A 23485-nucleotide genomic window follows, 5' to 3' on the forward strand; every position below is an offset into this window, starting at 1 on the left:
AGCTGTCACACGCCTTGCGACAATTCAATTAGATTTCACAAGATGTCTCCATCTTTGACGCGCGCCATGTATTTGTTCCAAACATGATTCGATTTTCGAAGCGCATGAGATGCTGAGAGAAAATGCTACGAATCGGCGTGAAATTGGAAGCTGACCAGCACAGATGTGATTTATAGAAGCGACATCGCATGTAACGGAGTTTGGCTCATATTTTGTGGAACGCAAGGGGTTTTCGTTTTTGGACTGTTCCGACATTCGACATTGAACTGGTTTGGCAATTAACTGGTTTGCGAAAATATCCTGTCATGTGACACAAAAAAGGCACACTCAGCCATGAAAAATTACGTTATCACACAACACAAAGAAAAGCACACTCGGGCACTGCCGTAGTTGGAGTTTTTTTTAATATATATATTTATGGCTGAAATGTGTCTTTCATGCAAATGTTTACTGGATGCAACACTGTACAAAGATATGCATCTTAGGCCTGGTACACACAAGGATTTTTTTCAAATGATTTTCCTACTCTGTTACATGCCTCACTCTTAAAGATAAATCACACATTTAACAGTTTCATTGTACTTTGTGTTGTGTTCTGATAGCACAACACAGAACATCAAACACTTAAATATTCTGTTCCACCACTTATCTCGACGCTAGACTGTCAATGCAAAGCAAATATATTTATATAACGCATTTCATACACAGGGTAACTCAAAGTGCTTTACATGATTAAAAGGATTTGAATACAAAGAGAAAACATTTAAAATGGGGGGGGGACAATAAAAATGACAAAATATGTATTAAGACATGAAAAAAATAAAGTACAACATAACTTAAAAAATACAGTTAAAAACTGTTTACAGTGCAAGAAATATCATTAAAATTGGAAATACGCTTAAAAAGCATGGAGCAAGCAGTTTTGTTCTAGTCAGAGTCCGAGCTGCAGCAGTCTGAATGAGCTGCAGCTGTTTAGTGCTCTTTTTGGGGAGTCCAACCAGAAGACCATTACAGTGGTCAAGTGTACTTGAGACAAAAGCATGGATGAGCTTTTCTTGGTCTGCTTGACACATATAAGCCTTCATGCTAGATAAGTACTTCAGATGGTAAAAGGTAGTTTTTGTGATTCATTTGATACGACTGTTGAAAGTCAACTTGGAAGTCAGCACACCAAGGTTTCGGACTTGGTCTTTGATTTTAGTGAGTTCTGGTATTTATGAACAGGACTTCTCTATTGCCAAAAACAAGTGTCTCAGTTTTGTTATGGTTTAGTTGAGGAAAGTGTCTGCTCACATTAATTTATCTGCTTTAGACATCTTGCGTGATTAAACGTGCTCTAAAAAATGTATAAAGAAAAAACCTAGCAACACAACATTGGGGAAAAAAAAAAACAAGGACGACATGGTAAGTAAAGGCTAGACAGCCTGCAAATCTGACGTGATAGATATTAATATACTACCAAGGAGTATGAGTTAATGGTTCTTGCTTAGTCGTTTGACACTCCAGATGACGTTCCTTGTAAAACTAAACTCATAACAAAAGTACTCTTATTGTATGTTTAAATACATCACAGCCTTTATCTTTTTTCCCCCACAAAAATCAATAGCTCAAAGCTCCCACACAATGAATGAAAACACTACTGATGAGCTAACTAAAAAAAAAAACATAATCTGTGACAGTCATCACCGACGATCAGGAGAGGATGTTCATTCAAGGATTGCTTGAGGTATGTTAACATACCTAAGATACGGCTCTTAAGCAGGCAACAAAACGTTATCTAGCCTTGCAAGCTAGGGCTAGCACAAATGGTTGTACAAAAACATCCCGGGGTTCTGTCAAATCATGGTCTAAAGCTTCCATAAACTTTGATTTGTGGCCGTGAATAAATATTGACAACGGCGGCGACCAAGTATGTTGATATCGAGCATTGGAGACAGTACACCCGGCACAATGAACTAATCCATTGGGTCGATGTTGCGGAGTGCTGTGGGAGAGTCATTAATATGTCACACTCCTCTGAAGTGATCCAAAAAAATCAAATATGCTAGACTTATCATTTTGTCATCATAGGGCTATCGTAGCTCCAACTTGTTGGTCGTGGATTGTCACACTACAAGAGGTTTTGTACAAAATGTGTTGAGCCCGATTTGTGAAATCTCTTGCAGTAGCTAATTGGGTCAGTATTGGCGGAGCTAAAATCATACAGTCTGATCTATGCATAAACCCCAGTTGCATCAAGAGGTTCAAAAGTGTATTGCTGCACATGTGGAAAAAGAATGTTCTCCCCATATAGTGACAAAAAAAAAAAAATTTGAACTTTTCGTTTTGCATTTTAAAAGCATAATTCATATATATTTATAGAGATTTTTTCAGGGTTTTCCAGTTAATCTTTTATTATTTTCAAATGTAGTACCTGTTAATGTTTGTTAAAACTATGTTGCAGTTTATTTTTTATTAGGTTTCTTACAATTTTTAGCATTTCCTTGTATGCGCTTTTCATTTTATTCTATTGTAGTTCATTCTTATTTTTGAAGGTTTTTTTTTTTAATGTAACTAATTAGTTTTTCTCATCTGTTATTGCTGATTATTCTTCTATCACTTCATCAAGCCTTTTGTAACACTAAAGTTATGTATGATTATTGCTGATACTGGATGGGACCAACATCAGCCAAACTTCAAGACTGCAATATCTGTATCAGATCAGAAGTGAAAAGATCCGGCCATTCTTGGTTGTCAATATAGATTTCGTTTGGAAAATCCTTCTTGCTTTCTGGTGAACCCACTGATACAAAATATGACATTGGGTATGAGTTTGTTTTTCTTCATGGATGCTTCCGTGTTCCTTGGTCAAGTCTGTTTTTGATTGGCTACATTCCATTTCACGTCGTCATTCACTGAGTCATCACTTGGGAGTAGTTGGCTGTCCCCATAGATGTTTGGTTGTAAATATTGAACCTTAAATATTTAAGTTTGTCAGCCTCACTCATTTTGGACTCTATTACCGGGACAAATTCACTGGTACAACACCTCCAACTAAAGGATCATTTTTGTAGGCTTTACACCAATCTGATTGGTCTGAATGGTGTTGACCGATAAACATTTTATGCTGATTGCTTTTTGGGTCACCATTGTGTACAGTATATTTAAATTCAAAAGCTAGTTTATTTTTAGCCTTATCGCGTGTATTTTCATGTCATACTCTAAATATCGGACAAGCAATAGTTTTTTTTTTTAAATATGTCTGTGGTGTGGGACAGACTACATGTCTGAGACAGACTACATGTAATGCATGGATCAGAAGAAAAATTTGGTTTTTCACAATTCCACTATGTGAGACTATTGCAATGAAATCTTGTTTTCTGATACCAGCGTATCCTGTCTTTGATCTTTGGACTTTATCTAGTCAACTAAAATGCGATTAGATACTCTTGTTACTATGGTCAAAAATGAGAATCCAATCCACTCTTCTTGAAAAACAAGAATAATAAAAATATATATTTTTTTTAACAAATTAAGCTTTTTAAACATGTACAGCCGTTATAAGACTTCATGATTTTTTTTAAAATAAATATTTTGTCTGAACTTATGACGTTACCTCGTAATTTTAAAATTTTACAAATTTTCCCCAAAACAAATTGCAACTTCTTTTCTGTAATATTAGAACCCCTTGTTCGTTATTCCTCATACTCGTTATGAGTGAGTTTCATCCAAGTGTTATAATTATCTATTTTGTCTCCATTGCTTCAAGACATGATTAATTGACAATCAGTTCCAAACAGTTAACAGAATTTTTCAACGATCAATAATCAGTTATAACCATCTGTTGTTAAGGTCTATGTAACTTTTCATTCTTTTTTACTGACTTTATTTGTTATTCTTTTATTCATTGCTTTATCATACTTATGGTTGTTCTATTAAGAAGTCATTCTGATCTGGCATAATGTTACTGCAATAGAAAATAGCTTTAGGGTGTGCTGAATATACTTTTCTTAGTTGTGCTTCAAATTGTAGCCAAAGTTGATTTACTTCTTCATCCGTTAGCCGACTAATTTTCGTCACTTTGCGTCAGTGCAAGTGTTGTTTGTGAGTGAGTGTGTGCGCACATGTCAGTTTGTAAGAGCTGGATGTGGCCCAACGAAAACTGTCTCCCATTTCGATGATGGTAATCCATATTGTCACGTAGAAACTTATGTTGGGCTGCCTGTAAGTTTGTTGCTGCTGCAAAGTAACAAATATTTTTTGCTGATTCAGTGGCATGTCAGCACATTTCATGTTGTTGTTGTCACTTACTCTAAAGAACACCACCACTTTCAAAATGTCAAAAGGGTCCCTAATGCAGTGCTTTACAAATATTTTTTGCAGTGCCCCCCTTTATACAGATGAAATTTTCAGCTCCCTAGTTTGAAAACTAATTTCAGAATTAACATCAAAAGTATTAACTCCACACGTTTTGTTGCTGTTAGTTGTAATGCTTCTGTAAAACATCTAGAATATAGCATATAGCCGAAATCTTAGTGGGTAATTGTGTACTTCAAAATGACTTAAAAAAAACTTTACTATAGTTTTATTATACAGTGGTTAATTTTTCAACAGCGAGTGATTATTACATTGTCGGTACAGTACATAAATGTTGTCTGGTCGCGGGTGTAGATAGACCTGGAACAGGAAATGCATTGGACGCTTATTAGGAAATTGTCCGATCACTCAATACGATATAAGTAATACAATTCGCTAAATATCAGATAGATTTAAATACCATGTAGCTGAAATGTTGTGGTGAATAGGTTGCACCAAAATGACCTCACTATACCATCAGAACAAATTCTGTTTCTCTAATAATGCAAGAACACTAAAAATGGTATGAGGCAGTTCTTTTTCAAGGTTTTTAATTTGGTTCAATAAAGCAAAGTACATCATTTTAAGTGCTTGCTGTCATACATATGTTAGTAATCTTATATTAGGTGTAATACTGAATGTAAAATGTATATTTTTGATAATAATGTTTAAACGCGCTTATGGACATGCTTCTTGTGCATAAATGTAATATTGTAAATAAAATGTCAGATTTTTAACAGCTTCAAAATTAGACTGAGGGGTGGCCAAACAAAAAAAAATCCTGGTATGAATGGAATCCCTTCACGGTAACACTATATATCCCAAAACGTCAATGACGGTTGGAGTCTGGAACAAATTAATGGACTCTATATACACATTACTTCGTATCATAGAATGGCACGCCAGGAAAACACATAGTGACAACGTGTGCAATGTTTTGAAGCTCAAAACTGAGGTGATGGTGGACATATTGGCATACAACTGTGTAGGCTTGTGTAGCTCACACTTCGTGTTTAGAGAAATTAAATCATGATTAAATTAAACTAGAATACTTTTGGAAGTCAACCAGCATCACTAATTCTATGGTAAATGGACTGCACTTATGTAGCGCTTTATCTTTTCCATCACAGTGCACAAACCTCTTTGCAAAGTCTAACATTCACCCACTCACACACACATTCATACACTATTTGGCGAATGCTGCCAGGCAAGGCGCTGCCAGGCCGACTGGGAACAAATTATGGTTCAGTGTCTAGCCCAAGGAAACTTCAACATGTAGACAGTCGTATCTGAGATTTGAACTAGTGAACATTTTGATCTCTGGACAACCTGCTCTAAATACTGAGCCACAGCCACTGTCTATTGCATTTCTTTAGTATTGAATTATGATCGTGACAGTTCTTCCTTAGCTAATAGGCTTTACTGTGGTGGGAAAAATAAGAATGCTTTTCATGTGAATAGCGTTTCCAAAGCATATCCATGTATCTTCCCTGCAGGCTCCTCTTTGGCAGCTTCACCTTTCTTTGTCACCCTCCCTCCTTCTCATCCTCCTCTTCCTCTTGTGTCTAATTGTCTTGTTGAGACTGTGATTTTGCAACTTCATACTTGTTCTGTTTTTCACAAACGCACACACGCAGACACTCGCTCCTCACTCCTTTTGTTCAAGTATTTCCTCTCACGGCTGTTCAGTTAATTTTTTTTTTTATCTCTAGAGATTGTGAGCATGGGACTATCTCCACAATTTGTGCATAGATACACAGTATAATGGAGGTCGCTGCAGGTGTTTGTGGTCATCTTGAGGCATTAGCTGCCAACACTGTTTGTTTGTTTGTTTACCTCGTGCAGCCACTTGGAGTCCATTTGCCTTTGCCTCGAGGGAACACAAACACGTGCACCCAGCCACAAAGATGCATGCGCAAAAACAACATGCATCGGTCCTTCTCAGGTTTCATTATGGCAGCGACACTGTGTGGCTCAGGATCAGGGCTAGGGGATCAAAGCTATTGTAGTTTTTATAGATTTTGCGGGTCCTCTGGGGTCCATGGGAAATTTGTGAAACATTATGATTTAACTGGGCAGCAGGGTGGGCTCTGTGATTAGCACATCTGCCTCATAGTTAAGGTCCTTGGTTCAAGTCTCTTCTTCAGCCTTGCTCTGTGGAGTTTTAATGTCCTTCAAGGGCTTGCATGTGTTTTTCACCAGATATGCCAGCTTCCTCAAACATTACAACGGTGTTTGTCCATCATTGTGAATATGAATTTGGCTAGTTGTATGTGCCATGCGATTGGCTGGCAAGCAGTTCATGCTTTCAGGGTGTACCAGTAGTCCCACCCAAAATCACTTGCAAAAGGCTCCAGCTCGCCCACGAGCCCATTGAGGAAAAACCCTACAGAAAATGGAGGGATGGCTTATTGAACAAATTATACAACATGAGTATTTGTGGGTTTTTAACAAATTTCTCTGAAGAGGTATTTGGTTTTGCTGCTGTAGGTTCCCACAAATTAAGATACTGGGATATGAATACAGGAAACAGAATAAGCTTTATTGGCAAAGAATGTACAGTAAACAACATACAAGGAATTTGTTTCCAGTAGTTGGAGCTGCCCAAGTACGACATACATGTTGAGTATGACTGCAGACAGTCAATTGACAGAGAAAAGTTTTTGTAACTCAAAGTTGTGCAAAGGATTAATTGTTGTGCAGTCACAATGCCTATTAGAGCGATACTCCAGTGCAATGACCATTGTGTAAAGGGTGTCAAGACTTCAATGAGTGTATGATAACGTAAAGGTTTCAAATGTTAAGCTGTAACAGCTTCCACTCACTCTTCTGGAATGACACTGTAATATGTTTGGGAATGTCTGAGTGTGTCGTCCTTTTCAACAAAATGGCCTCCATGTTAGCTTTTGCCAACATGAATATTTCCTTTGGTGATTGACTTAGTCTTCCATGAACATGGGGATCAAAGTTAACATTTTTAGTACTTGAAAGTAGAAAATTTAATCAAACACGCAAACATTGTTTAGCAGAGTATCCTCAAACGGTTCCTTCCTGTGGGCCATACATATGCCACCTGTAGACTGTGGTTCTAAAACCTACCACCTACCGTGCCTAGAAAGAGTACCACAGATGCATTATTTGCCTTGAGGATGCTCGTGGAAAAGTACAGAGAAGGTCAGAAGGAGCTACATTGTGTCTTTGTGGATCTAGAGAAAGCCTATGACAGAGTACCAAGAGAGGAACTGTGGTACCGCATGCGTAAGTCTGGTGTGACAGAGAAGTATGTTAAAATAATACAGGACATGTATGATGGCAGCAGAACAATGGTGAGGTGTGCCTTAGGTGTGACAGAGGAATTTAAGGTGAAGGTGGGACTGCATCAGGGATCAGCTCTGAGCCCCTTCCTGTTTGCAGTGGTAATGGATAGGCTGACAGATGAGGTTAGACTGGAATCCCCAAAGTTGGATGTTTTGGAGACAAGATTCAAGAGAGCAGACTTCGATGGTTTGGACATGTCCAGAGGCGAGAGAGTGAGTATATTGGTAGAAGGATGCTGAGGATGGAGCTCCCAGGCAAAATAGCGAGAGGAAGACCAAAGAGAAGGTTTATGGATGTGGTGAGGGAAGACATGAGGGCAGTTGTTGTTAGAGAGGAAGATGGAGGAGATAGGCTAACATGGCAAAAGATGACACGCTGTGGCGACCCCTAATGGGACAAGCCGAAAGGAAAAGAAGAAGACGACTGTGGTTCTAAAATGACGTGAGAAACGCTATACAAGCACCCAACATGACCAGTTGCTCCTCTATATGCTTGGCAACATTGCAAACTTTGTAATTGGTTATTGTTATGTTTCACATCACAATCATGGACAATGACCTCAGAATACTCTTTTTATTACCAGATAGTGAAATTGCTCAAATTAGACCCAATTGTTGGTCTGCGTGAACCCCAGCTAAGTTTCTACCAACTTTCTTGAAAGTGACCAAAAGACAGCATCTTGGTTCCAGATGGTCCCTAACTTTTTTTTCTCTTTCGCTCTGTGGTTCTGTGTGGCTCCAACCGCTAAATCCCGATTACTACATTAGTACCAAAAAGAGACCAAAACCGTAACTCTTTTGTATACACCCACTTTAATATTTACGATTGTGTTTAACACACAATAAAAGTTGAAGGTTACGCACCATTTAATGCAGCGCTATATAAACTTTACACTCCATTTTTCAACCTGGAATTTAGCTCCCCCACCCCCTTTCTTACATTAGTGGTGCATTTTGAGTGGAAAGATACCAAACAGAAATGGGTCCACTACAGATCATTGCATTGCTATCTGTTTGTTACATAACTCTGTCAATAAATGGATGGATTTTTTTTATTTTTTAGTATGAAGAAAAGGATGATTTTGATCCTTATCATGTACCGACAACTTCCCCCAGCGAAGTCTATACTCACGTAAGTGATGTTACTTTATAAGTAGTGATAAGCAACCTCTCTCGCACTCTCACTCTCAACATCCCATAATGATACTCAGACAGGCAGACAGCCACGCGGTCCCCATTGGTAGAACTGTTGCCAGGGAGCGTTGCTGTCTCAACGCGGATAGAATCTGTTGTCTGGTACACTTTAGCCATGAGAACAACTGCAGGATCTGAATATTTATAATGTGTCCATTGTTCACGTTGACATTGTATAGATTGGGAAATAAACAACAGCTATTTTAAACTCTCTTTAACAACAAAAATTCCAAGTTTATCTGTGTCAGCACTTTTATACAACTGCACTGCATCATACCGAAAGCTGTTTGTAATGTTTTGGTTTTGTTTTGGTTATGTTATTTAGCTTCAAACTACAACGATAATAGGACACAGAGCATTACATTAATACAGCTATGTCAATCCAAAAAATGGGCATTTTTACTACATTGTATCGAAGAACAACCATGAAAGTATATAAATTAATCCTCAATTTTGTCAATTATCTGGGATTGATTGTGTCTTGATACACCTGATGTAATATAGAATGCACTATTTGATTAATGTATTTCATGGAAAAAAGTTGCAATGGTCTGTGATTTTAATTGTATTTGTGGAGAAAAACTTGCAACGTATGGAAAATTGCTCTCATTTTTCCTGAGAAAATAAGCCACAATGTTGCAAGAATAAATTATAATAAAATTTAATAAACTATTCCAAGTTGCAGTGTTGTGTAGGAAAAACGTTTTTGGGGCAAAGTTCCAGTGTTACATGTGGGTACACCCTGAATTGAACACTGGCTCTCACCCGAAAATAGCTGGGATAGGCTCCAGGACGCCAATGACCCCAGTGAGGATAAGTGGAAAGGAAAGTGAATGAATGAATAAATGAGTTACATGTATATCATTTCTGACGGGGATTGTCAAAAATCTTTTATATGAATGACTATTAAATTAATTCTGTGCTTTGACATCAGAGACAAGACTGCTCAGTCCATTCATTTTGTAACTCAGGGCCGGTTTCTGATATGCCCGAGATGGGTCGCCTTCTGTGGGGTGTTGGCACTCCCATCTTCCCTCCTGTTATGTTGAGGATTGGCCAAGGGGGGGCGCAAGCAATTTCTGTCGCACAGGATGCCGTTCGATCCAAGACCACCTCTGGTGTTTCTCACATTCTTGTAGTCACTTGTTCTATGGAAAGCGATTTTAAACATTTTGTTTACGCAATGCTGCTCCAATGCTAATTGATGAGCCATGGGCAAGGGAACTACAAGTCTGAAAAAACTGCAAAGCTCAACCTGTCAAGAGCCGATGGTTGATGGCAGATGATTTAGAAAAGGTTTACTGTACTTCCATGATCCCCTTTTTACTATGCTGAATGAAATCTCTTCCACACAGCAGGAACAGAAAGTTTGTGATGATGATGACAATGATGATTTTGTTCCTAATGATCCATGGGTAAAATGGTGTCTTTTACAGGGAAAAATAGCACTTACCATTAATCTGTTAAGCCTTATTTCACGTTGGTAAAGTAATAAAATCTGTAAGCAAATGGAGTTCACTACAAAGTTGAAACCAGTAGTTACTGTTGAAATTAAAGAAAAAGAATTGATAAATCAAGAACTGATTGTCGATGAATCTCGTCTTAAAGCAACTGAAACATGGATTGCACTTGCTGGCTTCAAACAATGAGAAGCTGTTGATTTAGTTTGCTGTCTTAAGAGACACAACAAAAGTAACAATTTCATAAAAGCAAATCGATTAGGCAGCACGGTGGAAAAGCTGGCAAAGCATTGGCCACACAGTTCTGAGGACCCGGGTTCAATCCCAGCCCCGCCTGTGTGGAGTTTGCATGTTCTCCCCATGCCTGCATGGGTCTTCTCCGGGCACTCCGGTTTCCTCCCAAGTCCCAAAAACATCCATCATTAATTGGACACTCTAAATTGCTTCTAGGTGTGATTGTGAGTGCACCTGTTTGTCTCCATGTACCCTCCGATTGGTATATAACAATGAAGCATGGTGCTGTAGGGAGCAGAAGTGCTACACCTTGTGACAGAAGGACAAGTCAAGATGGGACAAATAGGACAGGACAGGAGAAGAAGCATGCAGGACTATGTAAATAGTAAAATTCTTTAGGATGAGAGTGTGAGTGAGGGGATACGCAAGCAATTTGCATAATCATGTGTTATTTGTTGCAGTGACTGAATGACTCCACACCCAGTGAAAAATTCCCATGGGTGTGTGCCTGCGGACACATGCAGCGTTTCATATGCACAATTACTGACAGACTGTCCTGTAAATAAATAAATAAAATTGAGGGTGAAAAAGTCACAATACATTGTGACTAGTCACAAATAAAAAAAAAAAAAGTTGATTAAATGATCATTAAGACCTCTTGTAGAATATTTGAGACTGACAGTCTCCACTCCATTTTATGTAGATCCAGATGTGACATTCCAGTGTAATCTTGGTGTGCAATAAACTAGGTTGTGCAGCAGCATAAAAATAAAAGGTCATGTGGTACAAGGCAAGCTCACTGTTTTTATATAATATTTACTGTAATTTTGACTATACTACTTCTTTAGCGTAGGCGAGTGATCGACTCATGCCTGTTCCCGCAAATTCAGCTGGTCGCTGGCATACAAAGTGAACTCTCTCATGAATAGAGAACCCATGTATTTGTTCATCTGACAATTATTTGGAGAATATTTTAACCTTGTTACATTTGTTTTCTTACTCTAATTCTCAGTAAATGTTGTTCTTTTTGCGACTGTATCGTCATATGACATTTTCAGGTTGCAAATGGCATACAGTGAACTGCAGTTTCACTCCAATCCAAGGTCTGATGATGGAAGACAGCTTGTTCACCTTTCACAGTTAATTTGGAGCAGTGAGGTGAGAGGAGGATGTGTCGACTAGCACTGATCAACCCCTCTGAGGGCTGTCGTGCACAGAATTTTTCTTGCTACATCACCAAGGAGGGGCAGCTCTTCAGTATGAGCCTTTCACCATGCCAGTGAGTCAGCATCAAAGAATATGGGAGGGATCCACAAAATCAATTTAACCTCTGTTGTCAATCTTTTTTTAGGAGGGTATCCGCTCCTACGACCCTTTGTTGTTTTGCGGATGTTTTTTATTTATTTTTTTTTTTTTTAAGCAAGTAATACATTTTTGTCTTTCTGGAGCAGTAAAGGAGTCAGTGGTGGTATAAGTGTTCCTTCCTTTGCTTTAATTTTAACTTTTAAAGGTTAACGTCACTACGCTGTAGAGTATCCAACGGAGTTTCACTTTCTGTCTTTGACGATTCATAAAAAGCTGACATCCCACAAACAGTATGTTGGAAATATTTTTGTGTTTTTTCAAGACCATGTCTTTCCTTGTCTGTCCTTACATTGGGTTGTATTATTGTATTGAATTGGTGATGAGCAATGTCTGGTTTTCCTCACACATACCATTTAAAAATAAAGCCATAAAGTTCTATCTTGGTCTCATCAGACCACAGAATCGTATTATTCACCATCTTGGGAGTCCTTCAGGTGTTAGTTTTTTGCAGCCAACTCCATGCATGCTTTCATGTGTCTTGGACTGAGACTTCCGTTGAGCCATTCTGTTATGAAGGCCTGATTTGTGTAAGACTGTAGTGATGGTTGACTTTCCGTCTCCAGACTGCATTGCTGGAGCTCAGCCACAGGGATCTTTGGCTTCTTCTTTACCTCACCAAGTCTCTTCTCCCCCAATAGCTGTTTGGCCAAACAGCCGGCTCTCGGAAGGCTTCTGGTCGTCCCAATCATCTTAAATTACAGGATTATGGAGGCCACTGTGTTCTTAGGAACCTTAAATTGCAGCATCATTTTTTGTAACCTTGGCCTTGTCCCTTCCCTCAATTCTGTCCGTGTTTTTCACGTAGGTCCTTTAACCACATGATTCTCAGTTGCTCTGACATGCAGTGTGCGCTGTAAGGTTGTATATAGACAGGTGTGTGGCTTTTGTAATAAGTCAGTTCTAACACAGTTGGACTCCAATGAAGGTGTAGAACTATTTCAAGGGTGATCAGAAGAAATGGACAACACAGGAGTTGAATATGAGTGTCACAGCAAAGGGTCTGAACACTTATGACTGTGGGATATTTATAATTGTATGTGCTTTTTTATGCTTTCAAAGGAGACTGCAACACTACCACCTAGCTGATGGAAAGAGGGTGTATCACTTTTTTTTTTCCCAAATTGAAACTGTTACATTTGTCTAAAACATGAATGTGCATGCCTGTTGATCCATAAACACAGCACCAACAATTCACAAGTAAAATCGAATTTAAAACCCTTGTAAATAGCTTAAAAAAATTGTGGATTTGAAAAATGAGTGTAAATTGCAGAAATATTTGTGGATTTGAAAAACATGCAAATAATCTTGACGTCTCCACATACTGTCTCCGCCATAGGAACAGATCTCCATCATCAACAGAGGGCCGCCTCTATCTAGATGACCTATAACTGCTGTTTTATGGTCCAGTACTGCCTTTTTGTTAGTTATTAAAAATCAGCATGTACTGGAGGAAGTGTCTGTGTATGTGTGTGTGTGCATGCGCGCGCCATCTGGTCGATTGTCTCCCCATCTTGATTTTATTCAAATATGCCTGAACCTGCTGCTCGAGCGAGCGACGACGTGCGTAGGTATGAAATCCTTGATTAAAATCCGACAAAAGAAGGAGGCCATTGCTGTGACTTGAGATGGCGAGACGACCGGGGGAAAAAAAAAATGGGAAAAGTTAGAGGTGCAAGCGCAGGGAGGGGGAAATGAGGACACTAAAGAAGATGATGGGTGGGCGGTGTGGTGGGGGGGACTTTTTTTTTTGTTTGTTTAGTATCAGGCATGTGTGGAATTCATATTTAATGCATATGGGAGGGGACTTTATGTTGGCGCATGCATACGTGCCCCGGTATTCACTCCCTCCATATATTACAGTGAGTATGCGGCTGTGTTTGTATGTATGCACGGTCTCAGCCCGTCCTGTCAGCCTGACTCAACATATTCTCCATCCCTCCCCTCCATTAGCCCCCCTCCTTTCTCCTCACTCTCACTTGGCTGGCACGAACATACATGTCTGTAGACTCAGTACCCCGCGCCAACTTCACTGCAATGCAGCCCTCTGCATTAATTGGAAGCGAGACAACGGCTACGTGCTACGCAGGCAAGGAGGGAGAGTGAAGAGAGGGAGGGGAGGGGTGACATTCGGGGGAAGGGGGTTGGGGGAGTAACGTGAGGACAATTGTCACGGTAACTGAGGGATGGACGAGTAGGTTCACGGCGACACGCCAACAAACAAGTGTGCATTCCTGTGTGTGTACGAGATGACGTGACTGTCTATAAAAGAACACAGAGAGGGAGAAGGGGAGGATGTGTGTGTGTTGTATACGTCTGATTGTATTAGCGGATTTGCATCTCCTGCCTTTTGTGCCTGCTCGCTCATGTGAGCCTATATGTGCAGTGCAGATATCACAGTGCTGAGCCCGAGCTCTTTAAAGCCGCAGTCGCTGCTACTGGTTTTGTGTTTCAGAGAACCTTCTTCCCCCGCCCCATGCCTACCACAACTGAGTCAGTAAAGCTAAGCACAACTTTCTCTTGTTTTGCAGGGAAACATAATGCAAGCTATTCCAATGAAAGGAGGTTGTGACTTAGACACTATCACCAACAGGAAATAATGGGAATAAATTTAATCTTTTACAGGGTCAAAATGTGGTCACTATTAACCTTTTAGCCGTAATTTTAAGTAAAATTTTAACATTTAAAAAAAAGTTGTGGAATTTGAATTATTCTATTCAGTCTCAAATTAGCCACGATCAATTTCAAAAGTTAACCATTTTTATTATCAGTGCAAAAACAATGAACCACGGGAGTCTTCTGAATTCTCTGAATCATGCTCATACTCAACCATTTCAATACTTAACATTATTATCTGGCACACAAATAATGTTCTAGCATTTATTTTGGTCACACGAGTAAAAAAAAAAAAAAAAAAAAAAAGAGCAAACTGCTGTTTAAGTCCAAATTTAAAAACAAAATGCCTGAGTCAAGGTTCCAGAGTTGAACTGATGTAAGGCTGTCACTATCAAATATGTTTAAAATTGATTTTTCAATTGATTACTCAACCAATAATTAGATCAAAATGTATTTTATGCTAAAATGTATTGCAAAAACGTTTTTTCCATTGCTGGTTTATTAAGTGATTAGTGTTATTTAGTAATGTTTAAAAGATTAAGGAAAATAAAAAATCAAGCAAATCGCACATGAGTGGGAGTCTTTAGTTGTCTATCAATTGATGCACTTCTAAACTGATGCAAAAATATATATATATATTGTGTTAATACCGAAATGTGAAAACAAAACGCTGAGTCATCTAAAGGGTTTGATTCCAAAGTATCTTCTTTCAGAGTCAAACTCTGGTCATCTTCAAACTTTGAGTGACTGTTCCAACATTCTTGTCTGGTACACAAAGTGTAAGAAAGAACTCAAGCCATTCTTAAAATCCAAATGTAAAAACACAGAAACACTGAGTGCTTGGAATTAAATTTATTCCAAGTTCAAACTGTTGCCATCACTAACCCTTTGACTTTGTTTCAATTTCATGTTTTTATTCTTATTTGATGCTCAGGTGTTTAAAAAAAAAAAAACGGTAACAATACAATAATCACTGTTAATCTGAAATAAATTTAAAAAAACCCACAGCCATAGGAAATTAATGAATTAGATATACTTTGTTCAAGGTCAAACTCTGGTCATCACCATCCCTTTAGTGACTATTTTAACTTATCTAGCACACGTGTGTTTAAAAAAAAAAAAAAAAGTTAGCCACTGTTAAAATCAAAACTTAAAACCAATGGAACACTGAGTTTTTGGAGTTAGGTTAATCTGTTGCAGGGTCAAACTATGGCCATCATCAACCCTTTATTGCCACTTTTAAGTAACATTTTAACATTGTTATATGACAAACTTGAAAAAATAATAAAAACGGTGATCCATTCCAGAATAAAATTGGTCAACTTTGAAATTCTTTAGTGGTTGTCAAAAGTGTAAAATTTAGTCCTTCATATTAAGATGTAAACAGTAAAGTGCTGTCTTAACTTTTTTGAGAGATGCTTAGATGCTGTTTAAAAAATGGAAAAGAAAATGGATTTAGCATTTGATTCCATTTCCCTGATCAACAGTGATTGTTATATTTCAGGAAATTGTTTTTAAAGTCATTAATGAATTGCCCTTTAAATGTTTTAAACTCCCGTTTCTAAGACATTGTTGAATTATGCTATGAGCTGAGAGTTTTTCCACGGCTTGGATGTGGAGCTCATCTTCACATACCTCACCAAGCATTACCATACAATCAGTCTTGGTGCTTAGCACTTCAAATACTTGAAAACATTTTTACTTTTATTCTCTTAAATTAACAGCTTTCTCACCTTAAAAATGGGGCTTCATCATTGGAACTTTCTTACTTTGTTTTAGTAGTTTTTGTGTTACTTAAGATACTACCTCCTAAGGGGGAAAATTGCCCGGTTAACTTGAGCCCTGGGCTATGTGGTGAGGAGGTGGTTATTGTACCTGCCTCACAGTCCAGAGCTCTCAGGTTTACATCTTAGCTCCTACCCTCCTCTCAGTGTACTCCCACTTTCTCCCACATTCCAACAACCTCCATGTTTGATGGTTCATTTAAGACTAAATTGCCTGTAGGTGTGAATGTGAGTGGGAATGTCTATACGTGCCCTGCAATCGACTCCCGTGTGTCTGTCATATATACAGAACATCAGTGGAAAACACACCTTTAAAAATGTAATGTAAAATGGGCTACTGAGTGCTGTTTATATTTTTTTTCCTCCCCCTTTATAACAAACGTTTGGGGAAACCAAATGACTCAAACAACCACCAACAGTGCCTAAACATAATCATACCACAGTTTGCATAGATCCGAGATACGTACATCTGGCTTGTTGACAGTGTTTTCTCTGCTTATGTGAGTAGGTGTTCGCTAGAAAGGCCTTTGCATGATTCACCGTAAAGCACACAACACTTACTCAAGCCAACTTAAAAAAAAAAAAGTCCTCCAAAGCTACTCTGAACAACTTTTGCCATGATGCATTCTGGCTGCTGAGGGTATGAAAATGAAAACATTATAGATATTTTCACAAAGTAATTGGTGCATTTTTCTTCTGACGTGCATGTCAAACAGGGATTTCAGGAATTACATAATTGGATGTCGTGATGATTAGGCTTGACTCATAGTCATTTCTGTTTTTATCTTTGTCATCCTTCCTCTGGCTCTCTGTCTGTGGCAAGCCATATACTGTATTTCCTCCATATTTAACAAAACTGTTAGTAAATGTAATTACGGTAATAGCAGACTAGTCACAGTGGTTGGGACTCACTGGCTTGGACAGGTGACCTTTGATTTACAAACTTAATTGGTTCTTCAACATCCATCTATCGATCCATCGTATTGACAGTTGCTTAAAGAGATACTACACTAAAACTTTGGACTAATTCTATTTGTAGACAAATAATCAAAATCATAATTGTTACTGACAATAGCTTATCCAATGATACCATCCTAAAACCTAAACCGCTCTCAACAGAGAACAACCCTAATTATAGATATGAACAATAGGTTGCTACAACATGCCCCTTTGAGTTGTATCTCAATGGCTATGCTAAAGTAGTGGAAACGTCAGTGCATTCCATGTCTGTGGACAGCACAAAAACAAAATAAGGATGGCTTTATATTGTGCAACATATGGTTATACACGAGGGCATACAAGACGGGACCTGTGAATAACCTTTCATATGCAAGAATGTTTTTGGTTCGTTTTTCAAATGTTTGCTATTGACACCACATACGTTGATGTTGACAAAACAGTAAGCCTCATGAACATCGGTTAAGAAATGAGCAAGTTATGGTGTATATTCAATGCATAGTTGAAACCAGAAGTTTCCATACACTACATCAAGACACCCTTTTGTTCCCCTCAGTCTGACATGAAATCAGACTGAACTTTTCCTGTTTTACCAAAATTATTTGTCAAATTTATTTACATTTGCTAAATGCCAGAACAATCTGTTGTTTTTTTCCGTCAATTTTCATTAGGAATTCCAAGGCAAACGTTTACATACATTTCATTAGGATTTAATACCATTGCTGTTAAACTGCAATGTCTTGTGTCAAACATTTTGGATATCCATCCACAAGCTTTTGACAATAATTGGTAGGGATTTTGGTGCATTCCTCTCGACAGAACCAGTGTAACCAAGTTATCTGTATGTTACTGTTGCCTCCTATAGCATAACAACCCATCATTATGTTTGTTACCATCCCATTATTTCAATGTTGGGATGGTGTTCTCTGGCTTCCAAGCTTCCTTATTTTTCCTTAAAACGTAACCATCCTCATTTTTTTTCAATTTCCTTTCAATTTTGTTTCACCAGACCAGAAAATTGCAGAAATTGGGGTTTTGTCCCATTGCATTTCAAACTGTATTCTGCCTTTTTGTTTCTTTTGGAGTAATTGCTTCTTGGCAGGGTGACCATTCAACCCATGTCACCACAGTACTTGTTTGATTGCAGATAATAACACACTGTTACCACCTTCATGCAGCATCTTCACAAGATCTCTTGCTTTTGTTATGGGGTTGATATACACATTCTGGACCAAAGCACATTTATCTCTGGGACATGGAAACTTTTTTCCTTCTGGAGGTGTATGATGGCTAGACATTTCCATTGTGTATTTACTTGCATAGAATTGTCTAAACATACAAACATGGCCCATTCAGACATCTGGAAATTGCACCCAAGGATGGACAAGATTTAAAAAATGAAACCAAGATTTGTACGGGGGAAAAAATTGTCTTCCTGATACCTTGTTACACTAAGAAGCATCATGTTTCAGATGTACCAAGTTAAAATACAACCATCGGTGTCTCTTTCTGTTATCATCAAACATCGTCATCAGAAGCTTCACGAAGAAATGATCTGTTTTCCCAGAATTGTTTCAAGGGAAAGTAATCTTACAGTTTGTAAACGTCTGACTTTGATGGGAGACAGATTGTAAAGTAAAATTGCCTCTTTCTCTTTATTCTCGCATTACTCAAATTGAATTTTGATTATTGTATTTGACTTAAAACAGTGCCTGACCTATGGGTTTTTGGAGATCCAAGGTGTTGCTCACCTGACTATTTGTCTTAATCTAGGAAAAATTGTGTGTTACTAGCACTAGCTATAGTGGCAGCAAACTTCACAACAAGCAGCAGTTTGACAAATAGTGAATAGTTATCCTTGTTTCAAGCCACTCCTAGTAGACATTTACGTAAACATAAAGCAGAGTAGTCACCTGTGTATTTAACCAGAACACATTAACTTAGTCTTAGATAGGTTCTCTGACTCACTGATAACATATAAGGGTATACTATAGTTAAAATCTTTATCCCCGGTGAAAAATCACTTAATATTCCATTGTGTGGTTCATTGGCAAATGTTATATTTGTGTATCACAATGCCCCCTAGTGATTAAGGCAAACACTCAAGAGCAGCACAAAATGCCCATTGAATTTATCATGACACACAGTGTTTTTCTTTACATTCTTTACGTTTATTGTTATTGTTTTTAAACTACTTTTCATTTTTCACCACACAAACTTGTAAGTCAAGGCACCACTGTATTGCCACTGCTATCTCACAATAACAATGTTTGGTGTTCTTGCTGTAGTTATAGCTCCGCCATTGAATACTTTATATCCCAGTAGCGTGAGTGGTCATGTGAAAAAATCCCATGTGGATAGACGTCTCTTCGTCCAGGGGCAAGCGACGCAACTTGCCTCAACCTAATTGTCTTTCTCTGCTCGTACTGTCCTCAAATGACTTTCTCCGTCTGTCTCAGCAAACCCCCCTCCCTCCTTCCCTTTACCCCTTCCTCCCCGCCTCCTCCTCTCGACTCCAGCTCTGCCCACTTTCTGACTGTCTGTAACTGTAGCCTTTTTTTCCCTCTCCCTCCCACTCCCTGAGACGTATAGATACTGCATTGATCTGACACACACACACACACACACACACACTCACACACAAGTGAGCCTCCCACTCCTTTCATCATTGATTCACACTGCTGCCTCTATCTCTCTCTCGCTCTCTCTCTCTCTCTCTCTCCTCTCTCTCTCTCTCGCTCTCTCTCTCTCTCTCTCGCTCTCTCTCTCTCTCTCTCTCTCTCTCTCTCTCTCTCCTCTCTCTCTCTCTCTCTCTCTCTGTCTATCTCACACATTCTTTCTTTCGCTCTCTCTGCACTGGCACTTGTTGAATCGGTGCTTCCTGAGGACGACGGAGATGGGAGAGCGACATAGAGCTTATGACAGGCAGACAGGGGGAGTCTTTACAGCACGGAATGGAATACCGACATAGAAAACAGATTGCAAACAAAAAAGTCAGTCATGCCGCAGAGCAAAAGAGAATCCTGTCTTTTTCAGGGGGATTAAGTAGGGATGGCACTTTAAGAGCGCACGTTAAACTCCGCTTTCGGGACCTCACGACCGTCAACCAGTCAGCCAGCCGCCGCTTTGTCTGCATGTCGACTGCAAAGACTGTCTGATCAAATTCACTGCATTAGTGCATGATATTGTTATGTGCTGCTTTCTCCAGGTGAGTAAGTGCATACGTGCCAGAATACACACGTTTCCCTATGCAGCCCGCCGTGTGTGTTTGTTTCTGTGTGTGTTTAGGCGTGTATACTTTTAAGTCAGCCTAGGGTCTGTGTGTGTTTGTGTTGTGTGTGTGTGTGGTGTGTGTGTGTGTGTGTGTGTGTGTGTGTGTGGTGTGTGTGTGTGTGTGTATACACATGCAGTGGGAAAGAGAGGGAGTATGAGAGAGAGAGAGAGAGAGAGAGAGGCGGTGACATTTTTTTTTCAGTTTGTATTCCTGGAAACTGCTCTGCAGCATTGCTCAATAATGAAACTGGTACATATGTATATGTCGGTGTGCGGGATACAAAGTTCATGTGAGGAAAGATTAATGAGCGTCCGTCTGAATTTACGGAAAGTAAAGTTTGTATGAAACCCCCAGGTTAAAACTGTGGGCAAAGACGGGGAAGCCCTTAGCATATCTTGCAAGATGAAATACATTTCTCCAGTGGAAATCTGGCAATTAAAAACAAAAAAAGTGCATCATTGTAGGCAAACATTTGCCTGAAGTTGCGCAAAACCAAGTTCCACCTGAGGTTTGTTGTTATAATGATCGGCGGGTAGCTCACGAGATGTACTCGTTGAATGCAGTGGAAAGTGGTCAATTTCCAGAAAAATGTATGAATATGTGCAAAACTTGCGAAATCAAACCGAAGCCTGCATGGTGACAAAGCCTTGAACATATCTTCTTCTAAGACATAATTTATAAATACACAGAAATATAGTTAATTCATGGACAAATTTGTCTCATGTCACGCAAAATTACAGAGTTTAAAGTCTGGTCATTTATTTGTCTCAACAAAGGTCTTAGTGTGAAAATGTGGTTAGTCATTTTTTTTAAATATAAGCCTCAAGTCAAGCAAGTCAGTCAGTTCAAACATTGGTCCTGCATGATGACAAAAACCGTAGCACAAGACATACTAATAATAGATATATTTTTTTAAAAAAATCAATTTGGGAAGAAAAAAAATGCCCTAATTTGCAAAAACTGGTCATGTGTGTCAACCAAAGCAAAAACATATCTTACATTTTGTATCAATACTGATATTGGTGTCAATGATTGTTGTCTTTTATTTTACAACGGGCCCTTGAGTACCTAAATTTCATCCCTCTGTATGTTTTACACATAAAGGAGAATTAACAATAAAAGTAACTTCAAATATAGTACAGCATTACGACCGTCACAATCAGACAAAAATTAATTCGGCCAAAACAGAAGCCCAAACTGTAGTCACGCTTGATGACAAAACCTTGGCAAATTTAAAATTTAGAGGTTCCACCAAATTTATTTTACAATTGTTTTGAAATTATTATTTGTTTTGGACCAGATATTATGAATATAATATTATAAAATAGGGTGCTTTGAGTTTTGCACCTTAAAGATTATCCAACTGGGGCAAATAAAGTTGTGCAGAAAAATGTAAAGTTCTGCATGATGTCACAGATAACAAAACATGAAATATAAATAGATAATACAAATGTTTGTTGCATTATATATGTCATAATTTGGGACTTTTTCTGTAGAACATTCACTTAGTTTGTTATAAGAGGCGATTGTCTAAATTTTTGATGGATGTATAGAAGAGAGTCTTGCATACAGTTGTAGCCAAATGGTTTGAGTGACAAGTATTCGTTTTCACAAATTTTTCTGATTCAGTGTATTATTTTGTTTTACTATGATACACTGAAGTATAATTACAAGAATTTCCCACGTGTCATAAGCTTTTATTGACAAATTCAATTTATGCAAAGAGTCAGTATTTGCAGTGTTGACCCTTTTTTTCAAGACCTCGGCAATTCACCCTGGAATGCTGTCAATTAATTTCTTGCCCACATCTTAACCGACGGCAGCCCATTTTTGCTTAATCAATACTTGGAGTTTGTCAGAATTTGTCGATTTTGTTTGTCCACTTGCCTTTTGGGGATTGACCACAAATTCTCTATGGGATTAAGGTCTGAGGAGAAAACAATGTTTTTCTCTCTGAGCCAAGTAGTTAGCACTTTTGCCTTATGACAAGGTGCTCCATCATGCTGGAAAATAAATTGTTCGTCACCAAACTGTTCGTGGATGGTTGGGAGAAATTGCTCTCAGAGGATGTTTTGGTACCGTTCTTTATTCATAGCTGTCTTTTTAGGCCAATAAGTGAGTGAGCCCAGATCTTTGCCTTAGAAGCAACCCCACACATCAGAATGCTATACTGTTGGTATGACACAGAACGGATGGTAGGGCTAACTTTTCTTCTCCGGACAAGCTTTTTTCAAGAGACTCCAAAGAATCAGTGCATTCAGCAGAGAAAATGACTTTATTCCTCAACAGTCCATTCCTGGTACCTTTTGCAGAATATCAGTCTGTTCCCGATGTTTTTCTTGGAGAGAAGCGGCTTCTTTACTGCCCTTGGCACTAGGCTAGCCTCCAAAAGTCTTGACCTCATGAACATGCACTCGCACCTGCTTGATGCTATTCCTGAGCATGCTTCACACTGGTGGTGGCCTGATCCCGCAGCTGAATGAACTTCAGGAAACGATCCTGGCGTTTCCTGGACAATATCTTTACCTGCAAAGCCCTTTTTGTGCATCATAATGATGCCTCCACATTTCCTTGCTGGTAAACACGGTGAACAGATGAAGAACAATGATTTCATGCACCACGTAATGTTCTGGTCTTATACTTAAGAACATTAATTGAATTTGGATAGCGTAAAACAACTTTATTTCTGTTTGATCAGCTCTCGTGCTGTGCTCAGCTTTTTTACTCCTTACAGTATTTCTTGAATCTACGTCACACTCTGGAAAAGTGTCTGCAATTGTCACACTGCCACCTTGTGGTGGTTCCATTCTATAATATTTATCACTACACCCCACTTCCAAACATTAGGATATAACATTACCCTCAACATTACAAACTGCAGCAATTCCGTGAATCCCGCTATACTTGTCTAACACTTAAATGTCACCAATAGTAAATCTAAATAATTATTTA

At 38.7% G+C, this 23485-nt stretch overlaps 1 protein-coding gene across 2 annotated transcripts in view; it reads left to right on the top strand.

Moving 5' to 3' along the window:
* Positions 1 to 23485, top strand: part of LOC133490658 (nucleus accumbens-associated protein 2) — a 66904-nt gene that overhangs the window by 20455 nt on the left and 22964 nt on the right. The window contains exon 1 of one of the 2 annotated variants that reach the window (XM_061801002.1): positions 20207 to 20467. The exons of the other annotated variant lie outside the window; for it this stretch is intronic. The gene's annotated coding sequence lies outside the window, so the exon portion shown is untranslated. Of the gene's footprint in view, positions 1 to 20206; positions 20468 to 23485 lie in introns of those variants that run through there. 2 annotated transcript variants of the gene reach the window in all.

This window comes from Syngnathoides biaculeatus, chromosome 17, assembly GCF_019802595.1.
Source record: "Syngnathoides biaculeatus isolate LvHL_M chromosome 17, ASM1980259v1, whole genome shotgun sequence".
Lineage (NCBI taxonomy): Eukaryota > Metazoa > Chordata > Actinopteri > Syngnathiformes > Syngnathidae > Syngnathoides > Syngnathoides biaculeatus.